Here is a 25,259-nt window from a genome sequence, read left to right on the forward strand (position 1 = left end):
TTCAGCCTTGATTTGCTTTTGAAAAACCTGATAAACCTGAACACTTGCAAAATGGAGCTATAAAAAAAGAAAATTGCAATTGCATCTCAAATGTGAGGATTTGCTTTTTCCAGAGGATTTGCTCCATTTGAAATCATTAACTTCAAGGTTCAAGGCTTGTATTTGTCATACGTACAATAAGCTACAGTGTAGTTATGTCGATGAAAATCTTAGGTCACAATGGAACTCCACTAACAGTGCTACACAATAAAACAGAAACAATTGTAAAATAGAGAAATAGTGCAATAGTGCAATGTGATAACAAGTGATCATACATATACTTGACATGACCTATGAAGAATTTGAACGTTTTGTATGAACCTTTGTCAATGTGAACTTACAAGTTATACATGTATTAATCAAAAATGATTGTCACATTAATCAATAAGGGAACATTCATTAGATGCACTCTTCATAAAGTCTGTGTTGACACTGATTCTTTTGAATGCTGGTGTAGCATATTTGTTAAGAGTCAGAATGTAACCTATGTAGGAAAGGTTTGCTGACACTTTCCGATCGAAACACAAATGCTGTTATCATTACAAAAGGGGCTCAGCTGAATGACAGCAGACCAAAAGCAAAGAATGCAAATCAAAGCGCACAACACAGTCAGTGCCAGGGAGAGTGAATGTTCTAGTAACTCATGTGATGAGTTTACTGTTGGTGGAGATCTCTATAAATGTCATGAGTATGTGTCGAATGCAGCCACAGTATTTTCAAACTACATCTTTAAAATATGCAATATAACAAAACAAAACAAACGCTAATGTTGACAGCAATAAGCAGCATGGCTACAGTACAACTGCTTCCTGCATTTTATAAAAATGCAGCGAGGGAAGGTTTTGGCAGAATGTAATGATGTAGATTACCAAGTGGAAGCAGATTAATTGTTAAACAGCAACATTCAGTAATAAAATGAAAACACACATGTCCCCGATTCATAAATAATAGGAGTTTGCAGTCATACAGTGCTGGCAATAAAACAAAGAATGAGTTATGTTGTGGTTATCTTGGTGGACAATGTGCATTCTATCAAACTGTTTATTGGCTTTGTGTTCTAAACAACTAGCACTGGAAATACTATAAACACATTCACAAAAGAAGGAGAAGAGAAGAGTTCAGAGTAAACAGACACAAAACAATCAGCACCGTTGTAGACCGCACCGTACGATAGTGAAATGGGGGCAAACAAGCAATGTATCATGATGTTTAGAAAGCCTGTGTGTTCAGTTTAGTATTGTCCTTTATTCACTGTTGTAGCAGATCCTACATAATCTTTATGAAGTCTGTCCTTTTTATAGATTACGTGTGTGTGTGTGTGTGTGTGTGTGTGTGTGTGTGTGTGTGTGTGTGTGTGTGTGTGTGTGTGTGTGTGTGTGTGTGTGTGTGTGAGCGTGTGCGTGCGTGCGCGTGCACGCGTGTACTTGCGACTGACAAATGATCAGAGCGAAAGAAGGCAGGTAGGAATACAAAATAATTTATTTACTTTATGAGGAAAATAAAATTCCAAAACTGATGAAGCGAGACCAGAACATATTTTACGACTGTTCCTTTCTGCTCCGGGACAGGCTTTTTGCTGAAGGATGGTGACGTTTCAGAAGGTTCAGAGTAATACAACACATAGGGAGAAATATTACCGATCTGCTAGAACTTAAGGATTTATTATAAATACAATAAAAGTGTGGAAAAAGTATGTTGAGTCCAACAACAGCTCTATTTGGCTGGTTGCAGTCACAGCTTCTGTATCTTACCAATCTAAGTAGCTATCAGTGTTCATAAAAATGAAACACAGCCTAATGTAGTGTGAACTTTATTTTACACGAGTAACTTCGACAATATGCATCATTGCATTTTCTTGAGAGGTGTTTCCAATATCCTCCCCGCCTCATAAAGGCCCTGTAAAATGAAACACAGCGCACACTGCTCTTTGCAGTCTCCTAGGTTCCCTTGAATTCCATGAACAATATACGAAGTACTATAACTTAAAAGGAGCATTTTACAGGTTCATTGCCTTGCCAGTTTTGTTTAGTTTCAGACCTTGAAAGCATTGTTCCCTCTGCTCAATGTATCACTTTCCTGCAAATACTATAGGTTACTTACGTAACCCCAGTACTAAGAGTAACATGAAGTGAGATGTCTCACTATGGGATGCGCCTCATTGCGGAGCAAACAGAAGCATCCATCTCATTACGCCAATCCTGATTGGCTGGTGATCTTGCCGTCAACGTCAGGGAATCACCCCCTATAAGTAGCTTGCGCCACGACGCATCCGTCATTCAAAATAAGCACCTCTTCTCGCTTCACCATAGCAAGGAGGGCCGTCTGGTGAGACATCTCACTTCATGTTACTCTAGTACTGGGGTTACGTAAGTAACCTATAGTTCTCATTCATAACCCTCCATTCGATGTCTCACTATGGGAAATTCTAGCTCCCGTATTGCCAGACGAGCTTATCTCGAAAATCACCAACCAACCAGAACTTAACAGGTGGAGTCCCGACTCAACAAGGTGCCCAGCACTGCTCGGGCCACGCTTGGAGCAGAGACGTCTAGCCTGTAAAAGCAGACAAAAGTGAGCAGCGAGGACCAGCTCACTGCTGCACAGATGTCTTGGATGGAAACACCCTTGAACAAAGCCCAGGATGTAGCCAGGCCCCGAGTCGAGTGAGCCCGCAGACCCGAAGGTGCTTGCAAACTCTGACTCGTATAGGGAGAGCCGTTGCTTAGTAACAGGCTTGCCCTTGTGAGGGTTAGCCCAGGACACAAAGAGTTGGTCATTAAGACGAAGCTCTTTTGATCTGTCCATATATGTGTGTAAAGCCCGGACTGGACACAACAGATCCTGCTGCTGCTCCCCGGAGGAAACCAGCGGCGGAGGAAATGCCTCAATGTCAATTGGGGTACACGAACCAACCACCTTTGGTGTAAAGGCAGGGTTGGGTTTCAACAACACTCTCGTTTGCCCTGGGGCGAACTGAGTGCATGAGGGATGTACAGACAGTGCATGAATAGGGCCAGTAACAGCACTGTCTTGAGTGACAGATGTTTCATGTCAGCTCCCTCCATGGGTTCAAATGGGGTCATTCTGAGCCCATTTAAAACCACTGTCAGGTCCCATAAGGGCACCAGCGACCTGGAGACAGTGAGGAGCCTGCGAGCTCCCTTCATAAAACGGCAAACCAAAGGATGTTGGCTAGCCGTCTTACCCTCAAAGCCCACATGGCATCCAGCAATAGCAGCCAGGTACACCTTGATCATAGAGAAAGCTCTGTGTTTATCGATCAAGACCTGTAGAAATGATAACATCACCCCGACAGGACATTGAAAGGAGATGTGTCCTTCTTGAAGGTACCACTCCTCAAACACCCTCCACTTACAGTCATAGAGAGACCTGGTGGAGGAAGCTCTCACACTCTGAATAGTGTTTATCACCTTCTGAGGGAGTCCCACTGTATTCAGATTGTACCACTCACGGGTCAGGCCCATAGTGCCCCGCGCTCTGGGCGTGGGTGAAGGATCGCCCCCCCCGCCTGAGACAATCTGTCCCTGCATAGTGGGGGCTGCCATGGCTGCCCGCACAACAATTGATATATCTCCGCCAGCCCTTACGTTGCAGGCTAGGGCGGAGCCATCAGGATAAGTGTGTGCCGTTACTCCTTCACTCTGGCCAGAGTTGGGGGTATCAGAGCCAGGGGTTGGAACGCGTACAGAGGACCCGGAGGTCAATCGTGTACGAGTGCGTCCACGCCTAACGGTGCGTCATTGAGCATTTTCTCTTTATGCGAACAGATTTAACGCGGCTCTGCCGTAACGCACCCACAGCGGACTCACGATCCTTGGATGTGGAGTGCAGTCTGCATAGAGTGGTGCACCTCTGGACAGTTTCTGTCCCGAGGTACATCACTCCTGGTACATGCGTCGCTCTCAGAGAGAGGAGACGTCTGCCGCTCTAAGGGATCAGTTTGTGTGCCAGTGTGTGTGACTGGAGACAACGCAACCTCCCTTGGCGGTTCATACACGATACTGTGGTCGTGTTGTCTGTCCTCACGAGGACATGGTGTCCTCTGAGAGAAGGCAGAAAGCGTTTTAGGGTGGGGAACACCGCTAAAAGCTCCGGGTGATTTACGTGTGCCCGCTGGAGGTCTCTGCTCCAGAGACCCCTCACCGGGCGACCTTCGTAAATACCCTATCAGCCTGTCAGACATGCGTCCGTGGTGACCACCTTCCGTGAAAGGACAGCACCTGTAGGCGCGCCCCGTACTAGAAAAGTCGGGTGCGGCCAGTGGCGTAGTGCCACTACGCATTTCATAATAACCAATACTCTCCGCACGGTGGTGCCTTCACAGACACGTCAATTGTCCGCCCTTTGAGAGATGCCGTAGCTGCTCTCAGAAGGGGAACAGTTGACATACTGTTTATTGTTTTTATTGTTTTTCTTTTCATTTTTTCGAGCTGCGCCCTTGGCTCTAAGCCTGGATGCGTCAGCGGAAAATGTTTTATGACAGAAAAATCAATAAGTGTGTGACATGTGTTTATGCGGACTTGAGGATGGTATTGAGGCATCTCTCGAGGCGGCGGGAACACATTTAGAGCTGGGGAACCGTAGACTTCCAGCTCTGTCACAGAGGGGAGAAGGAGGGGCTGTCACGCCGCTCGCTTCTTCTTCCTCGACTGCTGGCCGAAATTCTGGGTTGGCTGCGCCTGGGCTGCAGCCGGAACCGGAGATTTTCTAGGCCAGCTCGCCCTCGTCCCCTGCCTGGGCTGGGGACTCGGGGCGGACTGCGACCTCTGCGTTTTCGGTATCTTGAACCGAACAGGGTTCGGGGCAGCTTGGACGAAGGGCTGTCGCAGCGGCTGGGCCCTTCGAGGGAGGCAGAGGTGGAGGGCCTCGTCCTCCTTCTTTTTCGACTCGCATCTCATCTGCATGGAGGCAAGAGCGGAGCCGAAAATCCCCTCGGGAACGATGGGCATGTCAAGCACATCCTCCTTTTCCCGGTCTGGGAGGTTGGTGAGGTTGAGCCATCTAGCTCTTTCCTGCACCACCATGATCCCCATTGTTTTGCCCGTGGCCTGGACGGCGCAGCGTTGGACACGGAGACAAATGTCTGTGACCGCGGCCAACTCGTCCAGAACGGCCGGTCCAGGATTACTCGACATATCCTCACAGAGCTCCGCTTGGTATGCGGTTAGCAGTGAGGAAACGTTCAGAGCCCTGGCGGACAACGCTGCGGCTCTGTAGGACCGTTCAGTCATGGTCGACTGGAAACGGTCCACCTTCGCTGGCAGCGTGGGGTTCCTGCTTGGTGACGGGCCCATCCTCAGTAGGAGGTGGGCTGCCACCAGCAGTTCCATCGGCGGTATGCAGAGCAGGCCGAGCCTCTCCATACCGTCGCAGTCTAGGGAGGAGACACCCTGGATTGGGGCCTTGTTGCTAAAGGGTCGGTCCCTCCACGAGACCGACACCTCATCCAACATCTCCGGGAAGACCGGGAGGAGTTGCCTCCTTGTCCTCGTTGCTTGGGGAGAATGTTTCCCCTCGTAACGGGATCTGGCGGTCTCCTTGGCCATTTCGGGCCACGGGATGTCTAGCCTGGACGCGGCACGCTGACACACGGCCTGCAGGTCCATGCTCAGACAGGGCGAAGCTGGTGTGCTATCGCCCGGAAGAGCAGCCATCACTCCCGGCTTTGCCGTTTGAGCCGATGACATGAAGATATCTTCTTCTTGCTCATCCGAATCAGACAGGAGGGACTCAGAGGTGTCTCTTCGTCCTCCATGTAGTCTAATTCCAGAACATCCTCCGCGGGCGAGACCATGGTGAGGTCTCGCCGGGAGCTCCCGCCTGGTGAGACGTTCCCGCGTCTCTTGCCGCCACCGGGTCCCGGCCTGACACGGCGTGGGATCCCGGTTCTGCAGCTGCCGCTGTTAGTGAGCCCCAGACCGACACAGTGAGGGGCTCAGTCTCTGCGGCGGACGCCCCCGTGTCTCGATTGCCAAACGGCGAATCAGTGGACATGAGGGGGTCCTGTCCCGACAAGCTAGCTTGGTGTGCTAGCCGTCGGTGGAGGCTCTTTCGGGTGAAACGGGCACAATGCCCGCACAAGCCGGGGTTGTAGATAGCCTCCTGGGCGTGTTCCAGCCCGAGGCAGGACGAGCAGACCTGGTGTGAGTCTGTGCCTGCTATCTTCAACCCGCAGCCGCATGACCGAGCCTCCGAGTCCCTGACTCCTCTGGTGTGAGGGGGAGAGGCGTCCATCTTGTTCGCCTCGTGGCGTGGAGAGGACCCGCTCGTAACAGGTACGTCGTTGAGAGAAAAGTGTTACCAACCCGTCCTTAATCCGGAGAAAAAGGGATGGTGTGGGTCCTTTGTTCTCAAAGAATATTGACTGGTGTGTCAATATACTTCTAATCCTTTTCTCCTCCGTGAGAGAGAAAAAGAAAAGCCTCCTCGCTACCGTGGTGTCGGTAGTAAGGGGAAGCTAGCTAGCAACAGGTGCGTAGCTAGCTTGAAAAAATCAGACCTACCTTACTTTCCGGGGAAGAGAAGGGCGAGGTCGATTTCAATACTAACTGGCGTTAGTATTAACGTCTTCCTGCAAAGCAGAAGGAGTAGCCGGCGAGCGCCCGTCGACCGAAATTGTTATATTTGGGTGGACCGTTAAGCTTGTCCGGCTACTATAGAGATGTGCTCTGAAGCGAGAAGAGGTGTTTGAATGACGCATGCGTCGTGGCGCAAGCTACTTATAGGGGGTGATTCCCTGATGTTGACGTCAAGATCACCAGCCAATCAGGATTGGCGTAATGAGATTGATGCTTCTGTTTGCTCCGCGATGAGGCGCATCCCATAGTGAGACATCGAACGGAGTGTTATGAATGAGAACTGTCTTTGTTTTGTGCTTTGTGTTTTGAAAAATAAATATTCAAGTCGTACTTCATTAATTTGTCTCCCTACTTAAGATGCATTCCTCTATTTACCGATAAAGAAAAATAAAGTGCAATCATTCCCATTCAAGACATTAAGAAAGACAAAGCGATAGTAAGACAAACAGAAATATTGTGTAGGATAACAAACTGATAAAGATTATATATCTCACTGCATACGTTCTTCAATCATCCTGTAATAACTAAAACAAGAAAGAGTCAGGCATAATGATGAAACTATGAAAGATGTGATGCAGTAAAGGGTATCCTTCAAGACAAGAGCAGCTAAAATATGCACATAAAATAAAAACATCTTGATTAAGGCCATGATGTTGCTCGTGTGAGTTATTGACTTTAAACGCTTTGTGATGGAATAACTACACAGATGGGCGGCCAGATGCTCCGTGGTTATCACCGCAGGCTAGTGTTTATGTACGTATCACTCGCTTACTTTAGAGGGTTCACTCCGGGTCCCTAAGTTATCCCCCCCACCACCTAAAGCCATCTATTGGAAGTGAGGTTGATTGGAAACTCTGTATCGGCTCTCTTTATAGTTGTGAAGAAGTGAGTCTTTTAGTGCAAATAACTGTAGTCCAACATTTTCACCTTCAATTTGTACCATACTAAATGGATCAGACGGCATAAACTGAACACTGATTGTGTTTTAGATGCACTTTAAAAACATAATACAACAACAGACATGAATTGGCTTTTACAAACTAAGTGCTGACAAACCACACAACCAAAGCAGAAAAACACAATCCTCACAATGCAGTAACGGGCTGATATACACGACTGTATTGGCAAACTGCATTTATGTTCTACCTTAAACTAGTGATGGATGATAAATGAACAATGGTAATAAAAAATGTAAGCAAATATGTTGAATGCTTGAGTTGAGAAGAGTCAAATATTAACATATGGTGTATGGCCTAATTGTTTGCGACTTTGAGTGTTTTCGTCAAAACTATTTTTTTAATCTAATATTAGAAGAATATTAAATTACAGTAATTCAACTGTGAATTCAGAAAGAAGAACATGAGTGGGAACTGAGAGGACAAGGTAGTGTACATGAAGGCTGAGAGCCCCGTGACAAATATTTGGTGGCTTCAATGTAGGAGAGGAAACAATGGCCTCTGTGGTGAGCTCACTCCATGCTGCTTTTTCCCCGTGTCAGCTCATTTGTCACCTAATGGAGGGTCGTCTTGATACTGTTTGTTTTTTCATTGCCCATTAAACAATATTATTACATTAGGTTCTGCTTGTGTCAGCTCTTCTCTGAAATAATGCTGATGACACGGCAGAGAGACAACTGCTAACGGTTGTAAAGTAATTACCTCAAGTGACCAGGGGCCTCATTTATAAAGCCTTGCGTAGGATTGACGTGGGAAGGTTGCTTACATAGGACAAAGCAAATAAATACGCACCGACACTTTCCAATTAATAAAAGACTGCGTACCGGCGCAGGACATATCCTACGCCGGTTTCCCTTTATAAATCACATCACAATCAACTCGAAATCCCATATTTGCCTACAAGTCAACGAAACGCCCATTTATTCATTCATTTTGACTGACTTTATGAAGAAGATAGCAGGAAATGACGACAGAACAGCTAAAAAAGACATCTCACACCGTGTCAGATGTTGGTTATTTTGGGGAGGTCGAGATAAATCATATTGTTTGGTGGATGCAGTTTGAACCAGAGTAGCAGCATGGAGGTCGGATCGTCACCAAAATAAATAAATAAGTGGTCCGAAAAAGGTTAATGACAAAAAAAATACACATAGCCTTCCTCAGGCAGTGTGTTTGTACCGGGGACAGGAGACACCCCCTTGATGAGAAACTGTAAGAAATGATCGGGGAATCCCTCCGGAGTGGAGTCATGACGACTGGATCTGAATTATTGTTTTGTATTTGGTGGTTTGTGTTCCAGCTTTTGTTCAACAACTATATATCCATAATCCACCAGTTAAAGGAAATACAACTAGTGTTGTGTTATATTAGCTGTTCAATTTACCACATATGGTGTTCTTAGTTTCCATACCTCCTGTGTTTTACGAGCGACTTATCAAGTAGGCGGCGAACGGCATAAAACATGATTAAACATGATAGTATATAAAACCATGCTCGTATCTATACAACCTATAGAAATGCAAAACGGCGTCAGTTTAGACGTAATTCTGTCCTTCTGCTTACCGCATCATTTATGAGAAATCATTTCATAACATTAACACAACATATTCGAGGTGGTTTTCAATAACATTTCCATATTTATTTATTTCTCCAAGTTATGTTTTTGTGTGCACTGAGGAGTCGCAAACAGGCGTTTGTTTAATCATTTTAAGATTGGCTTTAATCAATGTTTGAAAATGAATTCTTCCTATATGATAAAAGAGAGGTAACATTTTATTTATGGTATTATTTCCACATATTTCTCTCCATTCTTCCTTCTGCCAACGCGGTGTCGCAGTTTCTCGTCTCTCCTGTTTTTGTGCTTAGTGCGTACGCATGGGTTAGAGTTTGCGTGGAGGACCGCACATTTTCCCGTCAAGTCAGTATTTTAGAAATCACAAACATTGCGTAGAAACTGGCGTACGCCATTTTTTGAGCGTATATCCCTTTATAAATGAGGCCCCAGGTGTTGACTGAGAGCGAGGTTTGTACATGTTCGCTTATACATCAAGACACGCAGTTGCTTTAGATGAAATGTAAACAATCAGTGACTGTTTACTCATGGTTTTACTTATTCAATTTAAGCTATTCATTGCCGTAAACAAAAAAGAGTAGTTAAAAACAATATTGGCAATTTACAAACTATTAAGCAACTAAGCCATCCAAAGACAAATCACAATAGAGAAGTGTGCATCCCTGTTCATGGATTAAAGATAATCACTTCTCTGCACTGAAACATTCTAATGTGCCCTCTGATGTTTACTACTACACGGTGTTCAGACTCCTAATTGCAGAAAGCTGAAGTCGGATGATCATCAGAGCCTCTCAACAAATCAGGTAAACATAGTGCTGGCAGTGAAGCGGGACATTCTGCTGAGTCAGAGCTCTGTTTGTATGTCTGTATTGATTGAGCACCTGTCATACAGAGACACTCCATCCAGCAGTCTATTGGATATCTACAAACAAACACAAACAAACAAATGGCATTGACTAGAAACTATTCAACACTGTCAGGCCGACTAACACACACAGAAAGCCCTGCTGTTTTACCACATGTGGTGCCTGTTGTGCTGTACTACAGTTTATTATGTTAAACATGATTATTGAGGGACTGATGGTTTAAAAACTAAATGGTTTAATATACATGTATAAACATTTGTCATATATCAATGATTATATAACAAACTGTTTATTCTCAAAAATACATTAAGTTTAGTATAGTTGTTACCTAATGTTTCGCATTTAATATAAAAAGGAAAAACTAGCAGCTTCCCCTCTGTTTTAAATAAACTCATCCTACAGTACCAAATACATCCCAATAGAGACATAATTCCTTCTGCTACATTAATATAATCACATTATACAAGAGGAAACCACCTATGCATGATTTTATAAAGGTCAGCAAACAACTCACATATTATTGCAAATATTTGTTTTACATAATGTACAGAAGGTCTAAAACCTCTCGCATACAGTTGATGTAAACTCTAAACTCCCCTCTGTATTTGGCTTTTAATGTATTTTAACCTCGACAGATACAGAAGGTGACCTGTCCAGGCTTTACGCTGTCTCTCGCCCAGTGCATGATGGGTAAGGTTGCAGCCCCCCTACAGCCATGAAAATAATAGGCAGATGGGACTGGCAGGATAATCACACGCTTTAGAATTCACCAAATGTTACTGGCTTTAGATCCACTGAAAAATCTGACAAGACATCTAGAAAGGCGCTATGACACCTCACTGGGAAATACAAGGACTCACTGAAGCATGACACTGTCGGGGACAATAGCATTTCGGTCATGCTGTAGCTCAGACACATTCACATGAAACATGTGAGATCAAATCTGTTCAAACTCAACTACAGTAGTTGAATAGTGACTGCCCTAGTATTCTCCATAAAACATGAATGCCTTGACCAAAGAGCAGTGGCGGTTCTAGGCCAATTTTACTGGGGGGGGCAGGCTGGGGCCAGTTATTTCATGAGAGGGGCACAATAAAAGCGGGTTAAAAAGACAAAGACAGTATAAAGTAATTGTGTTAAATAAACATAAAATACAGTAATTGGTATTTGTTTTAGTAAATGTAAGTGACAATTTAATAAAAAAGCATAAACTTGTTTTTATATAAGGTAATGAACAGTTTAATCTCCACTGTACATACAGGTCTCTGATTTGATTTAGTTCCAATAAATCGTACTATTGTAACATTTTTTTTGGAGGGGCGCCACAGGGGGGTCACTGGCCCCGTTGCCCCCCCCCTAAAACCGCCCTCTGTCAAAAAGCAGAATTGTCTGTGTGTATTTTGATACAGTGTTAGATTTCTGTTAAACTTAGAAGTAAAGCTGCCTGTCACATACTGTAACACGTAGTCACACCCAACAGTATGTGAAGTCAGTGAATCAACTGCCCTTCATGCATAGGTGAACCTTCACATGTAATCATGAATGAGGTAAACTGCCATGACTTATTCTCATGTACATGTTGGGTTGATAAATGACCTTTTTAATGCTGTGTGATTTCAATTTGCTCACTATTCCTGTATACATCATCTGGTGTTCTCGGAGTCAAAATCAAGAGCCCCTTTTCTCCAAGTCCATGTTGGCATGGATTAACTCCACTGCCTTGAATGAATTAACAAATGAGGTTAATACATGATAAGCATTCAGGGAGCCGTGGAATAAGGTCAAACTAATGGCTAAACAGACAGGGTTAAGTCTAGTCTAGTAGACTCATGTTTATTGACATTAAGCTACGATGCATCAGACAATAAAGTAACCATTTTATGCATTAAATATATATCTTTGTAATACCATCATAGTTCATAAGTTAAGCAGAAAGCTCCTTTAAGGTTAAATGTTTGCATAGGAATGCTTGTGCTGCTCAGCAAAGCAGATTTGAATAACGAAAACAATCCAAAAAAAAAAAAATACTGAGCACAAAAAAAGAACATTAGGATTGAGACCTTGCTAATAGTTTGCTTTTAAAACTCAAATGGAAAATAACATATTATATAGCTATATCCTTAGGTGTCAGATGTCTAGTTTCAAGTTGTTTCACTACAATATGAGGGTTAAGTGTCCTTAAAATGTTATATGGGTTTTCAGAGAGACAGAACTATCTTTCTCTGAATATGCTTAGCCCTGGAGTTTTGAAAATGCATGCATATGTGTCACAGATCAAAATATTCAAAAGTTTAAACTCTGCTTGCACTGCATAAAATGGGAATTAGAGCTTCTTCACCATATGACACTAACTTTGTGAATGCAATCCCTGTCATTTGTCATTATTCAAAGTTAATATGCCGACACTGCATTGACCCAGATTCAGAGCGGCGTTAAGCAGTAGACACAGTTGTAAGGGAGTCTCTGAAAGCAGAAGTCAGGGCTCAACCTGCCGTATCGCTGCTGTGCAGAGCCGTGCTCTCAGAGCGGCCAAAACAGGCAGATCAAGGTAGAGCACAACCTGTGAAATTCTCAAAGCAGTCAAGTTATCTTCAACCTTCTTTAAAAATGTAATGCCCATGGCAAAGTTGAATCAATATTTTTTAACCATGTCTTCTGAAAACACATGCCACTAATTTGCTGGGAGATGTTCTTAAAAATCCTATATCAGGACACCTCAACGAAGTTTTATAAATATACATAGCTATTGCTGAAAACTACTGTCAGTCAAATTATTTTCATCTGAAGTATATTCTGTACGACTTTGGTTACGCTTCGTGAAATATGCAATGTGTTTTTTTCCTGATAACAGGTATCATTCTTAAGTAAAGCTCAAAGAGTATGTGGGGGAACAGGTGATATTTATACCACATGCTCATTCATGCCTCTTACATCTGCATCTTGTTTTTTAAACAACATTTTGGGTCTCATGTATAGCAAAACATTTAAGACCAAATGTCCTCTTGTTTTTGTTGGTATCGATTCATTTCTGGGATGCACCTGTGTTTTCTTTTGTTAGGCTCTAATCTAAGATAACAGAACATTTCACGAGTAGTCGAGATCACTCTAAAACATTTTGTTTATTTACAGTCCACGAGTGGAGCAAAAATGATGCTTGTAAAAAACATACAGTTTTGTTCATCTTGCCGCAGTTTTTAAATGGACCAGCCCCCTTATGCACAACAGACCTTCAGCAATGTAATATTATTTTGTAATAGTACAAACCATTATGAGTTTTTTTTAAGATTTAGTATTTGTCATACAACATCAATGTCTTCACACTGTGAATAAGTTAACCTCGAAACAAACTACACTCCTCCAGTACATTCCATGCTGGAGTGTACTGGAGGGATGTGGCACTGAAAGCGTATGGTGGGTTATGGTGGGTTATGGTGGGTTGGGTACTTCACAATTCATTTCCAAGATTCCCTCTAAAACGCATGACTCTTCCTTCTTCCCTTTGAGGACTGTTAAGGTCAAAGCAGAGGGGAAGACAGGTTTCCACTGTAGTCACATCTTTGAGCCAAACTGCACGATACAATTCACAACCTTTGGAGAATATTTTCAAATGCTCTACCACTAATTTAATTCACAGAGATTAGTAGCAGCAGCAGGCTGTTGAAGGTACCATGTGGAGTCTTTGTCTAATACACAATGGAGCAAGATGTAGGTGTGTTCCTTTTCTAATGTTCATGCGCACAAGTGTTCTACTTATTAAAACTTAGTGACAGGGACATGCCAACAAACGTAGCAATGCACCAAAAAAAGATAAAGAACAACACTACTAGTAGCAAGTAAGCATGCATGGAAACAATGAAGGGTTTAACATATATCAAATAGGCTTGGCTTGAGGAAGGACCAAGAGAACACACAGTGCATTTTTGGTGAGAACACTAAAAAGAAACATAAATAATGTGTGTTTATAAGAGAACACAACAGAGCATCTTAAATCAAGTGAAATCTACATGTTGGTTATCTTAACAAAATCCATCACATATATTGATGTCAATCCATCCTGTAAAGTAATTTCCCTTTAATCAAGTTGTGCTATTATGCTTTTCCTATAATTAAAACTACTCTTTTTCAAACAGTAATTTTACATCTGTTTGATTAATGACATTGATGCAACACGAATTTAAAAACATTCCATTCTGAACTCTGGCCGCCGCAACCTTTTTTGTTGCACTTTGTTAAGTCAAATAGCTTTTTAGAGCTATTCCACACAGATGTTGTGATAGATTGTCAATGCATTTGCAATTGGTCAGAATGGGACAATGTATCATGTGACCTAGCTCTGCAGCTCTGCTGTCAATGCAGAGGACAATGCTCAGCTTTGATTTGAAAGAGGGAACACATGTTTCTTTGATACCTACAGGATTACCATTTGTTACAATGGAAAGACGACAGAATTGCTATAATCTTGAACTACTGTATAGGCAGTGATTTATAACATTCACTCAAGTCTCACACTGAAAGTCCCGGGTCTAACATTTGAGTATTGTATCACAGTAAAGTCATAGGGTAACCAAACTAATGTCTTGAAATTAACCCATGAACGTTTTTTTATAAATATAGCAAACCAAGGTTGGATACAGATTTAGTATCCGACATCAGACATGGTCATTAATGTACATGTATGCAATCTAGCAGAGTTTCTAGTCATTTCTGCATGCACAAAATACATTAACTAGGCTGTGTTTCAGGGCTGGTCAAGTCATGAGAAACTCAGCACGGTAAGCACTAATAATGGCAATAATAGCTCAAGATACAACTAAACTAACAATTGTTCATGCATTATTTGTTTCTCCTGAGAAATATCTAAAAGAAAACACCTATAGTTCCTGGTTTAAGAGCTGCTATCTGCCATCTATGATTTCTTTGAGCAGTGATTTGTGGGTTAATAATGGATAACTGCGAGTGACTTTTAGAGATGTAGATAGACAGGAGTATACAGTACAAAGAAGCCAACGACACAAACACATGAGGATAACCTCTGATAAAAGGGAGAAAACCCTTAAAAATGTTATGCATTACTCAGCAAATATGGAAGCACGTGGCACATTCAAAGCTTGTATCAGCCCATGTTGTGTTTTTTGTTATATTAATTATCTTATTTTGAATTAGGAGGTTTATTTCACATTGCAAGAAATGTGTGTATTTAAATGTAAAATAAACAAAAGATCCTGAAGCAATATGTCTACAGCCTCCCACTACAAGCTTTAGGCTAAGCCCCGGATGTCAAATGCTAGAAGTGGCCCCTGGTCAGATCAGATCAGTGGTTCCCAACCTGGGGGGCGTGGCCCCCTTGGGGGGGGGCGCCAAAGATTGCAGGGGGCGTGCCAGGCCTCAGATGATTTGAGGCCAAATATCATATTTAGACTTTTTTTTTCTTATACATAATTTTGCAACGCAATACATGATTAACTAAAAGCCTTGTCTCTACATTACAATAAAATATAAAAAATAATTGATTCATTAATTTGAATAAAAATGCAAGTTAGTAGCTATTATAAGCATAAAAAAGTAAAGTGTCCAAACCAGGCTTTTCTGGATAAGCGCATTTTTAAAACATAGTCATTGTCCATGCCGGTTTCAGTTGGATTATTTGTCACAGTTGCTCCGATCAGATCGGTCTCCTCCATTTTGTAGATTATTTACGACTTTTGAATCCACATAAACACATCGGGAAAATCCGGTTTACTTTGAGTATGTGTTTTAAACTGTTTAATCCCTTTGTGAATTGTTTCCACTTGCGCAGTCCTTTAATTTCTTCATACAGCGGGAATCCAAATGAATGAATCCTGAGTCCAATAACCATCAAAGTCACTCCAATAGTGCTCCTTAATTACAGTACGCTTCATCCTCCTTTAACAAAATACTTCACATTCATCCAGTTTGTGACAGTAGTTGTAGCATTTTTGAGACTTTTAAACGTTATTACCGCTGTTGAATGGCCTCTGGTGAGACGGATTCGTTTTTTGATAGAATCAAAACAATAAGGGGTGCTCAGCGGAGGATAGAAACATAGCAGAAGCAGAGAGGGAGGATTCTAGTACCATAAGTGTGTTGACATGACCTTTTGTAACTAGAAAAACAAATTGTGCTAGTGGGAATCACACAGAATGTTTGCACACAAAAGGCTCACCAAACTGCAGTGTTTAAGCAAATTAATGTATGCCCACGCTACATCTATAGAATTTACCAGAAGCCTGTTTCTATGGACGAGTGCCTCATCTCCACACTTATGACAGAATCTAGTTTGCTGTGGCCTTGACCGATGGACGGTTGGCACTACATCCACGCTTGTTCTCTTTGTAACCTAACTAAAGTCTCAAAGTAGAAGCTTATAAATTCAATTGAGTTAGAATAAAAGACTGGAATAATAATATTCATCTGGCTGCAACTTACAAAGTATGTATCTAATATATCATATTCCAATCACTTGTATATAGATTTCAATATTTAATTTTTGTATTTACTTGCACTATTTTTTCTGTTTTTCAGTTTTATTGTGTTGCACTGTTGGTGGAGCCTGTGACCTAAGATGTTCATCGACATAACTACACTGTAGCTATGACTAATAAAACCCTTGAACCTTGAACTCGAGAAAAAACTGTTTGTTTACAAATGAAAACAAGTTCATGTTAGTAGCTAACTGAAGGCAGGATCAGTTGGTTACATGTGAGGCTAAGTGTCAGGGGTTATTTCTTCCTATCTCCAGCAAGCGTTAAATCCACATTCTTATTACTTAGGAAGCCTATTTTTGATTAAAAATACAATAGTATGTACAGCTTACGAATATGAATCTTTGATACATTTCCATCATTTTTGACTGCTTCACAGAATCAATGTATTCTATGAAAGTGTCTTACCATGACCACCAGATTCAACATGCAGCCTTTGTACTCACAGAGAAGGCATCCTAGTCCGCATATATAACATGCATTTTAAGAGTGAACCATAGCCAGCTATAAAACTGATGAAATTATCCACATTATCTGGACTCATTATTAGAGTAGCTGAGGTGGATCTGCCTGTACTTGTGAAGAAAGGCTTTGTTGTCACTTTATACCCTCAGAACTGACGGGCCACTGGCGAACAAAAGAAAGAGACTATTAACTATTCAGTCTTGTCAAAATCAATATTTTTTCCCCAGAGAAGGTGACATCTGTGGGAGACTAGGGGGAGAATCATTAAGAGTAGAGAACATCCTGGCAGCAGCTTGGCATCACATTCCAGTTACAACATCTCAATGAGAAATGTGTTGTTGCTCACCGAGAAATGTTACTTGGTCTGTTCTTAGGAGATATTAAGTACTTTTGTCTCCTCTCCATGAGTTTCTCAATGATCGGCTAAAACCTTTTCATAGGTAATTGCAGCAATTAAATAAAGTTGTTATCAAAGAAAAATGTGTATTGTGTAAAGGGAATTGTTTGGTTTCCATGCTTAGTTAGTTTGAAGATTTCCAACCACAACTTAAAGGTCCCCTTTTATACTGTTTTTCATCAATATATTATAGGTCTCAGATATATATAAAACATCTCTCTGAAGTGTTTGGCTCCAAACACCAAACAGATTGTGCATTGTAGCATCCCATAAACCCCTCTGTTTCAGCCCTGTTTCAAAAGAGCTGATTCTGTGTCTGTTAAATTAGAGATGAAAATAAGGAGCCACTCCCCACGCCCCTCTGAGAGATATTTGGTTAAAATGGTGCTCTATGGGGAGATTCAAGTGATAAGGTGGGGGGGCGGGGGTTACCCTGGTTGGTGATTGGCTAATGGTTACACAAGCCAAAAAAAAATCGTTATGACATCATAAAGTGGCCAAAATCTGATCAGCTCATTTTCATACAGGTTTTTATAGAAATGGATCAGGACAAAAAGAGAGTGAATCTTTTGTTCCTGACACTTTCAGAATCTCTTTACACAGACATGTTGATGTATAAAAGACATGAAAAGGTGGATTTTGCATAATAGGTTACCTTTAATGGAAACCATTGTCTACTGCATGTTGCCAAGATGCTTTGCTCCCAAGACCTTACTGTATGTCCTCTTAACATTAAATAAATATGGTCCAAACTTCTAAAATCAACACATCTGATACCCTAATCATCCAATGAGCCTAAACATATTTGAACTGCAGTGAGCCCATGGCTTTTTAAATTGGGTCTAATCAACCAGTATCTAATACTTTAATGCAGTAACAAAAGGCTGGGTTAAAGGGTGGACATGCCTGAGGACGTTTTTAGAGAACAATCTTTCTCACAGCAGACATGTGTGTGACAGGTGTTACTAATAACACTAACAAGGGCTTTGCTCTATTCATTTGTTCCAGTGAGAGGTGACATTGAGCCAGCCTGCACAATAACAGGAAGCTGACATCCAAACAGCTAAATGGCATGCAGCCATCATTAATGTCATTAACAGCTGGGCATTTCTCACTGTGACGAGTGAGTTTCGTTTGTGAACATGTTTGTTCGATGACAGTATGCTCTCACTCTACACCAATACAAACTCAGATATATAGTATTATAAAAATACACTTTTAAAACAGGGAAAATAAAAATGTTAACAGGTAACTTTTGAAAAAGTCTATGTCGAGAAAATGTTTAATGATAAAGCTATATATTATTATAAAAAGCAGTATTTTATTTCACTGAGAAGTATTTAATATTACATTCTGTTTCATATTATTCCAGCTTACATCTACATTTTACTTGCACCTTTGTTTCAATCGCACTATTTTTCACTATTGTTCTTATCTTTTTGTAATGTCTTGTACGAGGTATAGTGTATGTTGTACTGTTGGAGGAGCCTGGGACTTCATATTCTCATAGCCAAAAACTACTTGTTCATAGTTACATGCACACTGAAAGGCTGCAAATCAACAAAAGCTACATTGCTATGGAGAAAGTCAACTTACCATAAGAAATGTAATACATACAAAAGAAGACAACGCATAAGCTTATTTGAAGCCTAAGGTCTTGTTTAATACTTTAAAACTTTAGGCGCCATCATCAAGTTAAAAACAAATGTATTTAAAAGCCACCCTGCACAATAAAACATTTGCATGTCTGTAAGGCAACATTTGTTTTTAGGGCAGGACTCCAACAACTATGGACAACACTGTTAAAAATGTAGCTCCAAAATGAGAAATAACTGAGCTGCATGAGACAATACAATTTGGTTAAATTCTACATAGATATTCAAAATTGTGATGACACAAGGGGTGCACTTTATTTATTATTCTATTAGCTTTATAAGATAATAAGATAAATGCCAGCCCAACTTCTGATGACTCTGCAACGATTTGTCAGCAGTTTCTTGAAGAATTATCCAACCACATTCGCCCACAGTGAAACGGAAGGATGGGTAGATTGTTTTAAACATGCTATAACAACTTTCATTGTAACAGCTCATTTGCCAGGCATTGTGGGTGTGGTCTCAGCGAAATAGACTTGAAATTAACTTAAGAGAATAACCTTGTTCTTTCTTTCTGCACCAAGCTGCTGCTGACAAAATACTTTCAAGCATTGCTGGATCATCTTCTGTATTGCCCCCTCTGAAAAAATGAAGTGATCTTTCCTTTTTTTGTGCCTTTATAGTAGCCTACAGAGTGGGATATTACGAAGAGATAAAGAAGTGAATCTTGTAAAATGAATGTAAAATGCTGTTACATCTGCTTAGTAATTAACTGTCCCCAGTAACCAACACTACTTACATTCCTTTTAAAGAAATATGTACTAAGCTCTAAACCTGATGGAAATAGTTGCTGTCAGCTAAATGCAGTTCCACATTTCAGCATACAAACCCTGGGGTTAGAAGAGTTCAAATTGATTTGGTAGACAAAAGCGCTACAACTATTGATTGTTCTGTGTTATTTATTTTGCCTCATCTCTCATCTCTTAAACAGTATCAAACATTTGTTTCTGGTGCTGGTATGAGAGGCCCGCGAGGAGAGGCAATCCTGCTCCAGTGAGCCGGGCTACCATGGATACCTTGAAGCTGCGTCTCAGCACAACAACAGGGGGTTCCACGGTGGTCAGCCAATAGCGCTTCCTCTCCCAGGCGACGGAGAACACAATGCACTCCGGGCTGCCATTGATTGCATAGTGTCACCCATAAATTAGGGCTTCCTTATCCACAGTAACAGAACCAGGCTACATTGCAAATTGTGTTTAGTAACCGAGGCAAAACATTCAGAAAATGAAATACAGGTGGCTGTCAAGCTTTGTCATTTGGTGTTATTGAGTGAGTAATAGGGAATAACAAATAGGCTACAAACCAGCTGAAAATAATTGTGTTTTAGTATGAATTGCACTAGACTGCTCCATGAGGGATACATTGCTTTGATACCAGCTTGGTAAAATGTGTTACCTTTGTGTTAGGTATTATTCTCAAAATCAAGCAACATTTTTTAAGTTTGCCCAAAGGATAAAAGTGATAAAAGAAAACAGCAATTATTAAGTGTCATTTTTCTATGAAGCATGCTAAAACATGTTTTTAAAAGTCTCACACAACAGCATAATCATAACTAAGGATGTAGAAAAAATATACTAGATGTTAAAAAAATAAGCCCTGTGTTAAAGATTGACTTAAGCAGGTGGTTGACAGTGCTACACAAGTCATTTCCCAAAGGACAGTGAAGCTGTGTCCATGCTTGGCAGTAGGGCTGTGCAATTAATCATATTTTAATCTCGATTACGATGTTGGCTTGCAACGATTACGAAAACAACGTAATCGAGATAAAACAATTATTGCATACTGCAGTGCATTCTCTTTCGCAATGTCTCTAGCGTACAGTAACTTTCACTAACGTCAAGCCGGAGCCTCTTAGTTACCAAAAATAAGAGTACTGCGTGTAGCAGTATAATTAAACATCACAGGTTGTGAGTGACATTAGTTATCATATGTATATATGTTTAGTAGCTTGTGGAAATGCGCTCCAAAATATGTGTTGATCTTCTTTATTGGTATTTATTATTTTGATATTATTTATTTAAATGTAGATATAAATGTATAATTTATTTTATATTGGTTTTTCAGTTGAATTAAACTTAAACTTCAAGGTAATCAACTGTTAAAAACATACTGTTCAAATTATTATAATTTTTTTTTTAAAGTTCAATAAATGGGTGTTTTCAAAGTCAACGAATAATCGTATTTAATAATCGTGATATCAATATTGACCAACATAATCGTGATTATGATTTTTGACATAATCGAGCAGCCCTACTTGGCAGTCTGGGATCAACGCTCTTGTAGGAGATTTACAATTCTTGTGAGGCAAAATGACAGCAACTATAATTGTAGTCTGCCACATCGAAGGGCAGATGATGTTAGAATGAAAAGCAGATAACTAATTGAGGACAGATAAATAGTTAATTAATTACAACAATGAAAATCCTCAGAAAATAAATTGACAAATAATCTAAGCATATAAAGTATTTTTAAGCAGAAAAAGCAAACAATGGCCGGTCCCACCTTCCTCAGATGTGTGGATTGGCCGCATTGCCAATCTTTGTATTTATTATTGTTGTAAAATGGTTTGTATCTTCTTGGACTCTGGGAAATATTTTTTGTGCATTAGAAACTATGTTGTGAGAATGTATATTAGACACGGAACACAAAACAACAAAGTAAATTATTGTCACTAATATATATATATATATATATATATATATTTATACAATAATTTTAGCCTTAGCCAGATGTCCCTATTTCTGGCATGTCACTGTAAACATATGGGGGGAAACACACAGCCTTGACAGTGAGTCCAAGCATGCCTCCTTGCAAAAGTTCAAATTCTAAATACAGCCAAATATGACCCCTAGAGGCATCTGAGACCCCATATCTCCAGTTACAGGAAAAGAATGTGGCTCAATGCACAGAGTCACAGAAGCTTGGGTCCCGCCTGCTGCACTGTACTGTTGAATGCAGAGTACACAAATGCACACCTCAACACACATACAAACTATATTGAGGATTTTCAAATGTATGATGACAATTCAGCTAATAAATAGCCAAACATAAAAAGAACAATCTGAAAACGTGCTGCAGTGTGTATCAAACAAGGCAGAAATCAGTGCTGGAGCTAACTCTGAATGCACAGTATCTGCCTTACTGTTACAATGAGGGCCAGTTGGCACTTTTAATTGCATCACTTCAATGAGCTGTGTTACTTAATTGCTGTCATTATTAAAATAGCTAAAAGACTTGACTATGCTCTGTTAGACTTGCAGAGTGAGGCAAAGCAAGGTTGTGTGCCTCTCTACTTAAAACCCCTGAGTCAACCACAAAGTCGCAATAAATAATTCAAAATAATTTGCAAAAGATTAACTTTTAAGTCATGCGGCAGAGTGATGAGTTCATTTAAACCGTGCGTAAGAATGCCAATCAAACAAAGAGGTACAATTATTAAACAAAGACATTCAAGAGGTTTGCAAACACACGAAGGGAAGACGCTAAACGATGAGTGAAGACATGTAAGGATATCCAGTTCCCAAACGATTGAACAGCCGTCAATGCAGATGTGGGACAGTTATTTTAGAAGCATTAAAGTGGCCAGTGTCAGTTAGCTTAGCCACTGCACTAGCATAGCAGCCTAGCTTGTCTCTGCCCGACATCCCCTCACATATCAGTCGGAGCAGCCTTTCAGCACTGGGCTCCCTGGATAGCAGTACTCGGAGTGCGGTGTGGATAACATTAGCAGAGTGGGCGACACTGAGATTTTGGCTAAACAGGCTAGCCCAGCTCAGCACATAAACACCATGTAAGCATGTGAGCACTAAAGTATTTCGGTGCGGGTATTTATTTACACCGCCAACCAGCACAATGATGAATGAAAAGTCGGACCTCGCCTAGGCTAATGTTAGCAGCACAACGGGTCAGTCAGTGCAGCAGCGGAGTGTAATGCTACACAGCTGCTAGCAAAACATCTTCCACTTGGAAAAACCACAGCATGTAACTAACTAACGCTACGCACCTTTAACCGTAGGAGATGTCACTCTCTGCAGGTCCACAAACTGTGTACAGCGCCTGGTCTCACTGAGTAATCCCAAACAAATGGTGTCCTCCTGTTCAGTTAACCCAAGGCGAACCGTGGATATCGACTCGATCCGGACGCTTTCCTCAATCTTGTGGTGCTGAATCTGAGTTACACGCTTCTGTCGGTGTCTCGGAAATGCCTCCTCCCACGACTGCCTGCAAAATAATGACCCCTCCCAGCGCCCCAACTACAACAACAGAGTAGGCAGGTGCAAATGATGGTGCGCTAGTAACGGGAAGCCTTGCAATATAGTGAGCCGTGTGGTTGGCTCCAGGGCTGGCAAATCAGGAGCTTTGTCAGGAGTCTCCGTCGTTGACGCATGCGTGGTTCATAGTGTGAGGATGCGCCCTTTCCAGTGAATACATTGTGATTTCTGAGCTTTGACATGTTCTGGAGGGGAGGGTGCCGATTATAGTTGGAGTAATACTAATCACAATATAACATTAAGCCTACTAATAAATGTGTGTTATACTATAATAGATTGAGCCAGATATGAACTTTACTTTTCAGAAATGTTTGCGGTAGAGATAACAGCATGTGTCAATTTGGTGTGATGGGAACATTAAAGTTTGAATATGTACAGAATGGTGAAAATGTGCTGTGACAGCTAGAGATGGACACATTTTAGAGTTAAAAGTGCTGTGTGAATGGTGTTATTATTCTTTTTAAATTTGCTTTATATAATAATTATTTGAGACCCTTATCTCGGTTACAGATAATTAGTACCATAATTACTTGAAATGGGCTAAGAATCTGATCAAATTCAAAACATTGTTTTTATTAAAAGGCCAATTCTAAAACATATTTTTTCAATGTGATATTGGAAATGTAAAATATATACTGTGGTCATTATTCAAAGTTGTACAATATACAGCCTTAATAAAATATCTCAGCTTTACTAACCGGAATTCAATGAAATGTATTACCCAGTTGATTGATTTAAAAAAAAAAAATGTTAAAGCAATTTTAAATAGAGTTTGTGGAAAGATGAGTATCATTGCTCACCTATTACAAATGTATAAAGTCCACAAATCTTAAAATTAGACATCAGAATGTATACTGAGAACATGTGTTTATGTGTTAGGTAAATCACAACATATTTACTGATGCTGAAAATAGTGCAAAATGCTCTCCATGAAACTCAATGAGGAAGAAAAATAGCATTGGGTAATTAACTTGCTAATTATCTCTGCATACAGAGTTCTTACATAAGGTAATTATATTATTTAGTGACTGAAGTGTAACAACTGTAACCCTACTGTTAACTCACAGAAAGCTTTAAGACAAACGATTTGTTTTGTACCTTACAGTTGGTCTGCAAATCCCTGGGCGTTCATCTCCCAGCACAACCATAACGGGATGTCATGTGATATATAGCCCTCAATTGCACCCCAACAGTTTAACCAACCAGCCCCCATCCGACAGCTAATGACATTCTCAAATATGTTAAAAAGTTAAATTTGCTACGGTGTTGTTATACTCACAATCCTGAACGTTCTCAGGTACGTTACAGAATTTGCCCAGGAAAACTAGAGACAAATAGGAACACAAACATGTCTCTGCCTCAATGATCTGCCACTACTAAGGGTCTGGTTTGCAGTGGAAGGAGGGCTTATAACCCGGACGTAGAAAGGTGTATAGTCCATCCTGCAAGCTGTGTCTCCCAGTTGAATATGCTTAGATGTTGTTCCAGAGAGGCTGTCAGTAGGCCCCCTAATCCAATGCTTGACAACCTCACAACTGGGTCATTTTACATGTAATCGAAAGGAGAAGTTCAACTCTGAGCGCTTAATCTGAGCTCCTCACTCCCTCCTTAAGGGTGAGCCCATGCACTGAGCAGGTTACTCATTGTGGCTGCCCCACTGCCCACAGCTAATGGTCATAAGCAGTCAAGAACATGGATTGCTCAATTTAATCCTGTACTTTACCTTTAGGCTGAACTCCAACTCAAGTGTAGAGCCTGCATGACCACAGGCCGCAATCTACCTGTCATTCTCCATCTTAACCTCACTCAAGAGGCTATGAGTTCATCACTCCATTTCTTCAAAAAACAAATGATTGGAAGTTTGGATAAATGTTTATAGAAGTTTAACCTTAACTGTCACCAAGTTTGTGAGTACTTTTATATTACATTGATTTA

The 25,259-nt window shown here is 41.0% G+C and overlaps 1 protein-coding gene across 1 annotated transcript in view; it reads right to left on the reverse strand.

The window, feature by feature from the left end:
• Positions 1-23,356, reverse strand: part of ctnna2 (catenin (cadherin-associated protein), alpha 2) — a 382,835-nt gene extending 359,479 nt beyond the window's left edge. The window contains exon 1 of the mRNA XM_034079805.2: positions 23,057-23,356. The gene's annotated coding sequence lies outside the window, so the exon portion shown is untranslated. The remainder of the gene's footprint in view (positions 1-23,056) is intronic.
• Between the last annotated feature and the right edge of the window lie 1,903 nt (positions 23,357-25,259).

Source organism: Pseudochaenichthys georgianus, chromosome 1 (assembly GCF_902827115.2).
Source record: "Pseudochaenichthys georgianus chromosome 1, fPseGeo1.2, whole genome shotgun sequence".
NCBI classification, from domain to species: domain Eukaryota; kingdom Metazoa; phylum Chordata; class Actinopteri; order Perciformes; family Channichthyidae; genus Pseudochaenichthys; species Pseudochaenichthys georgianus.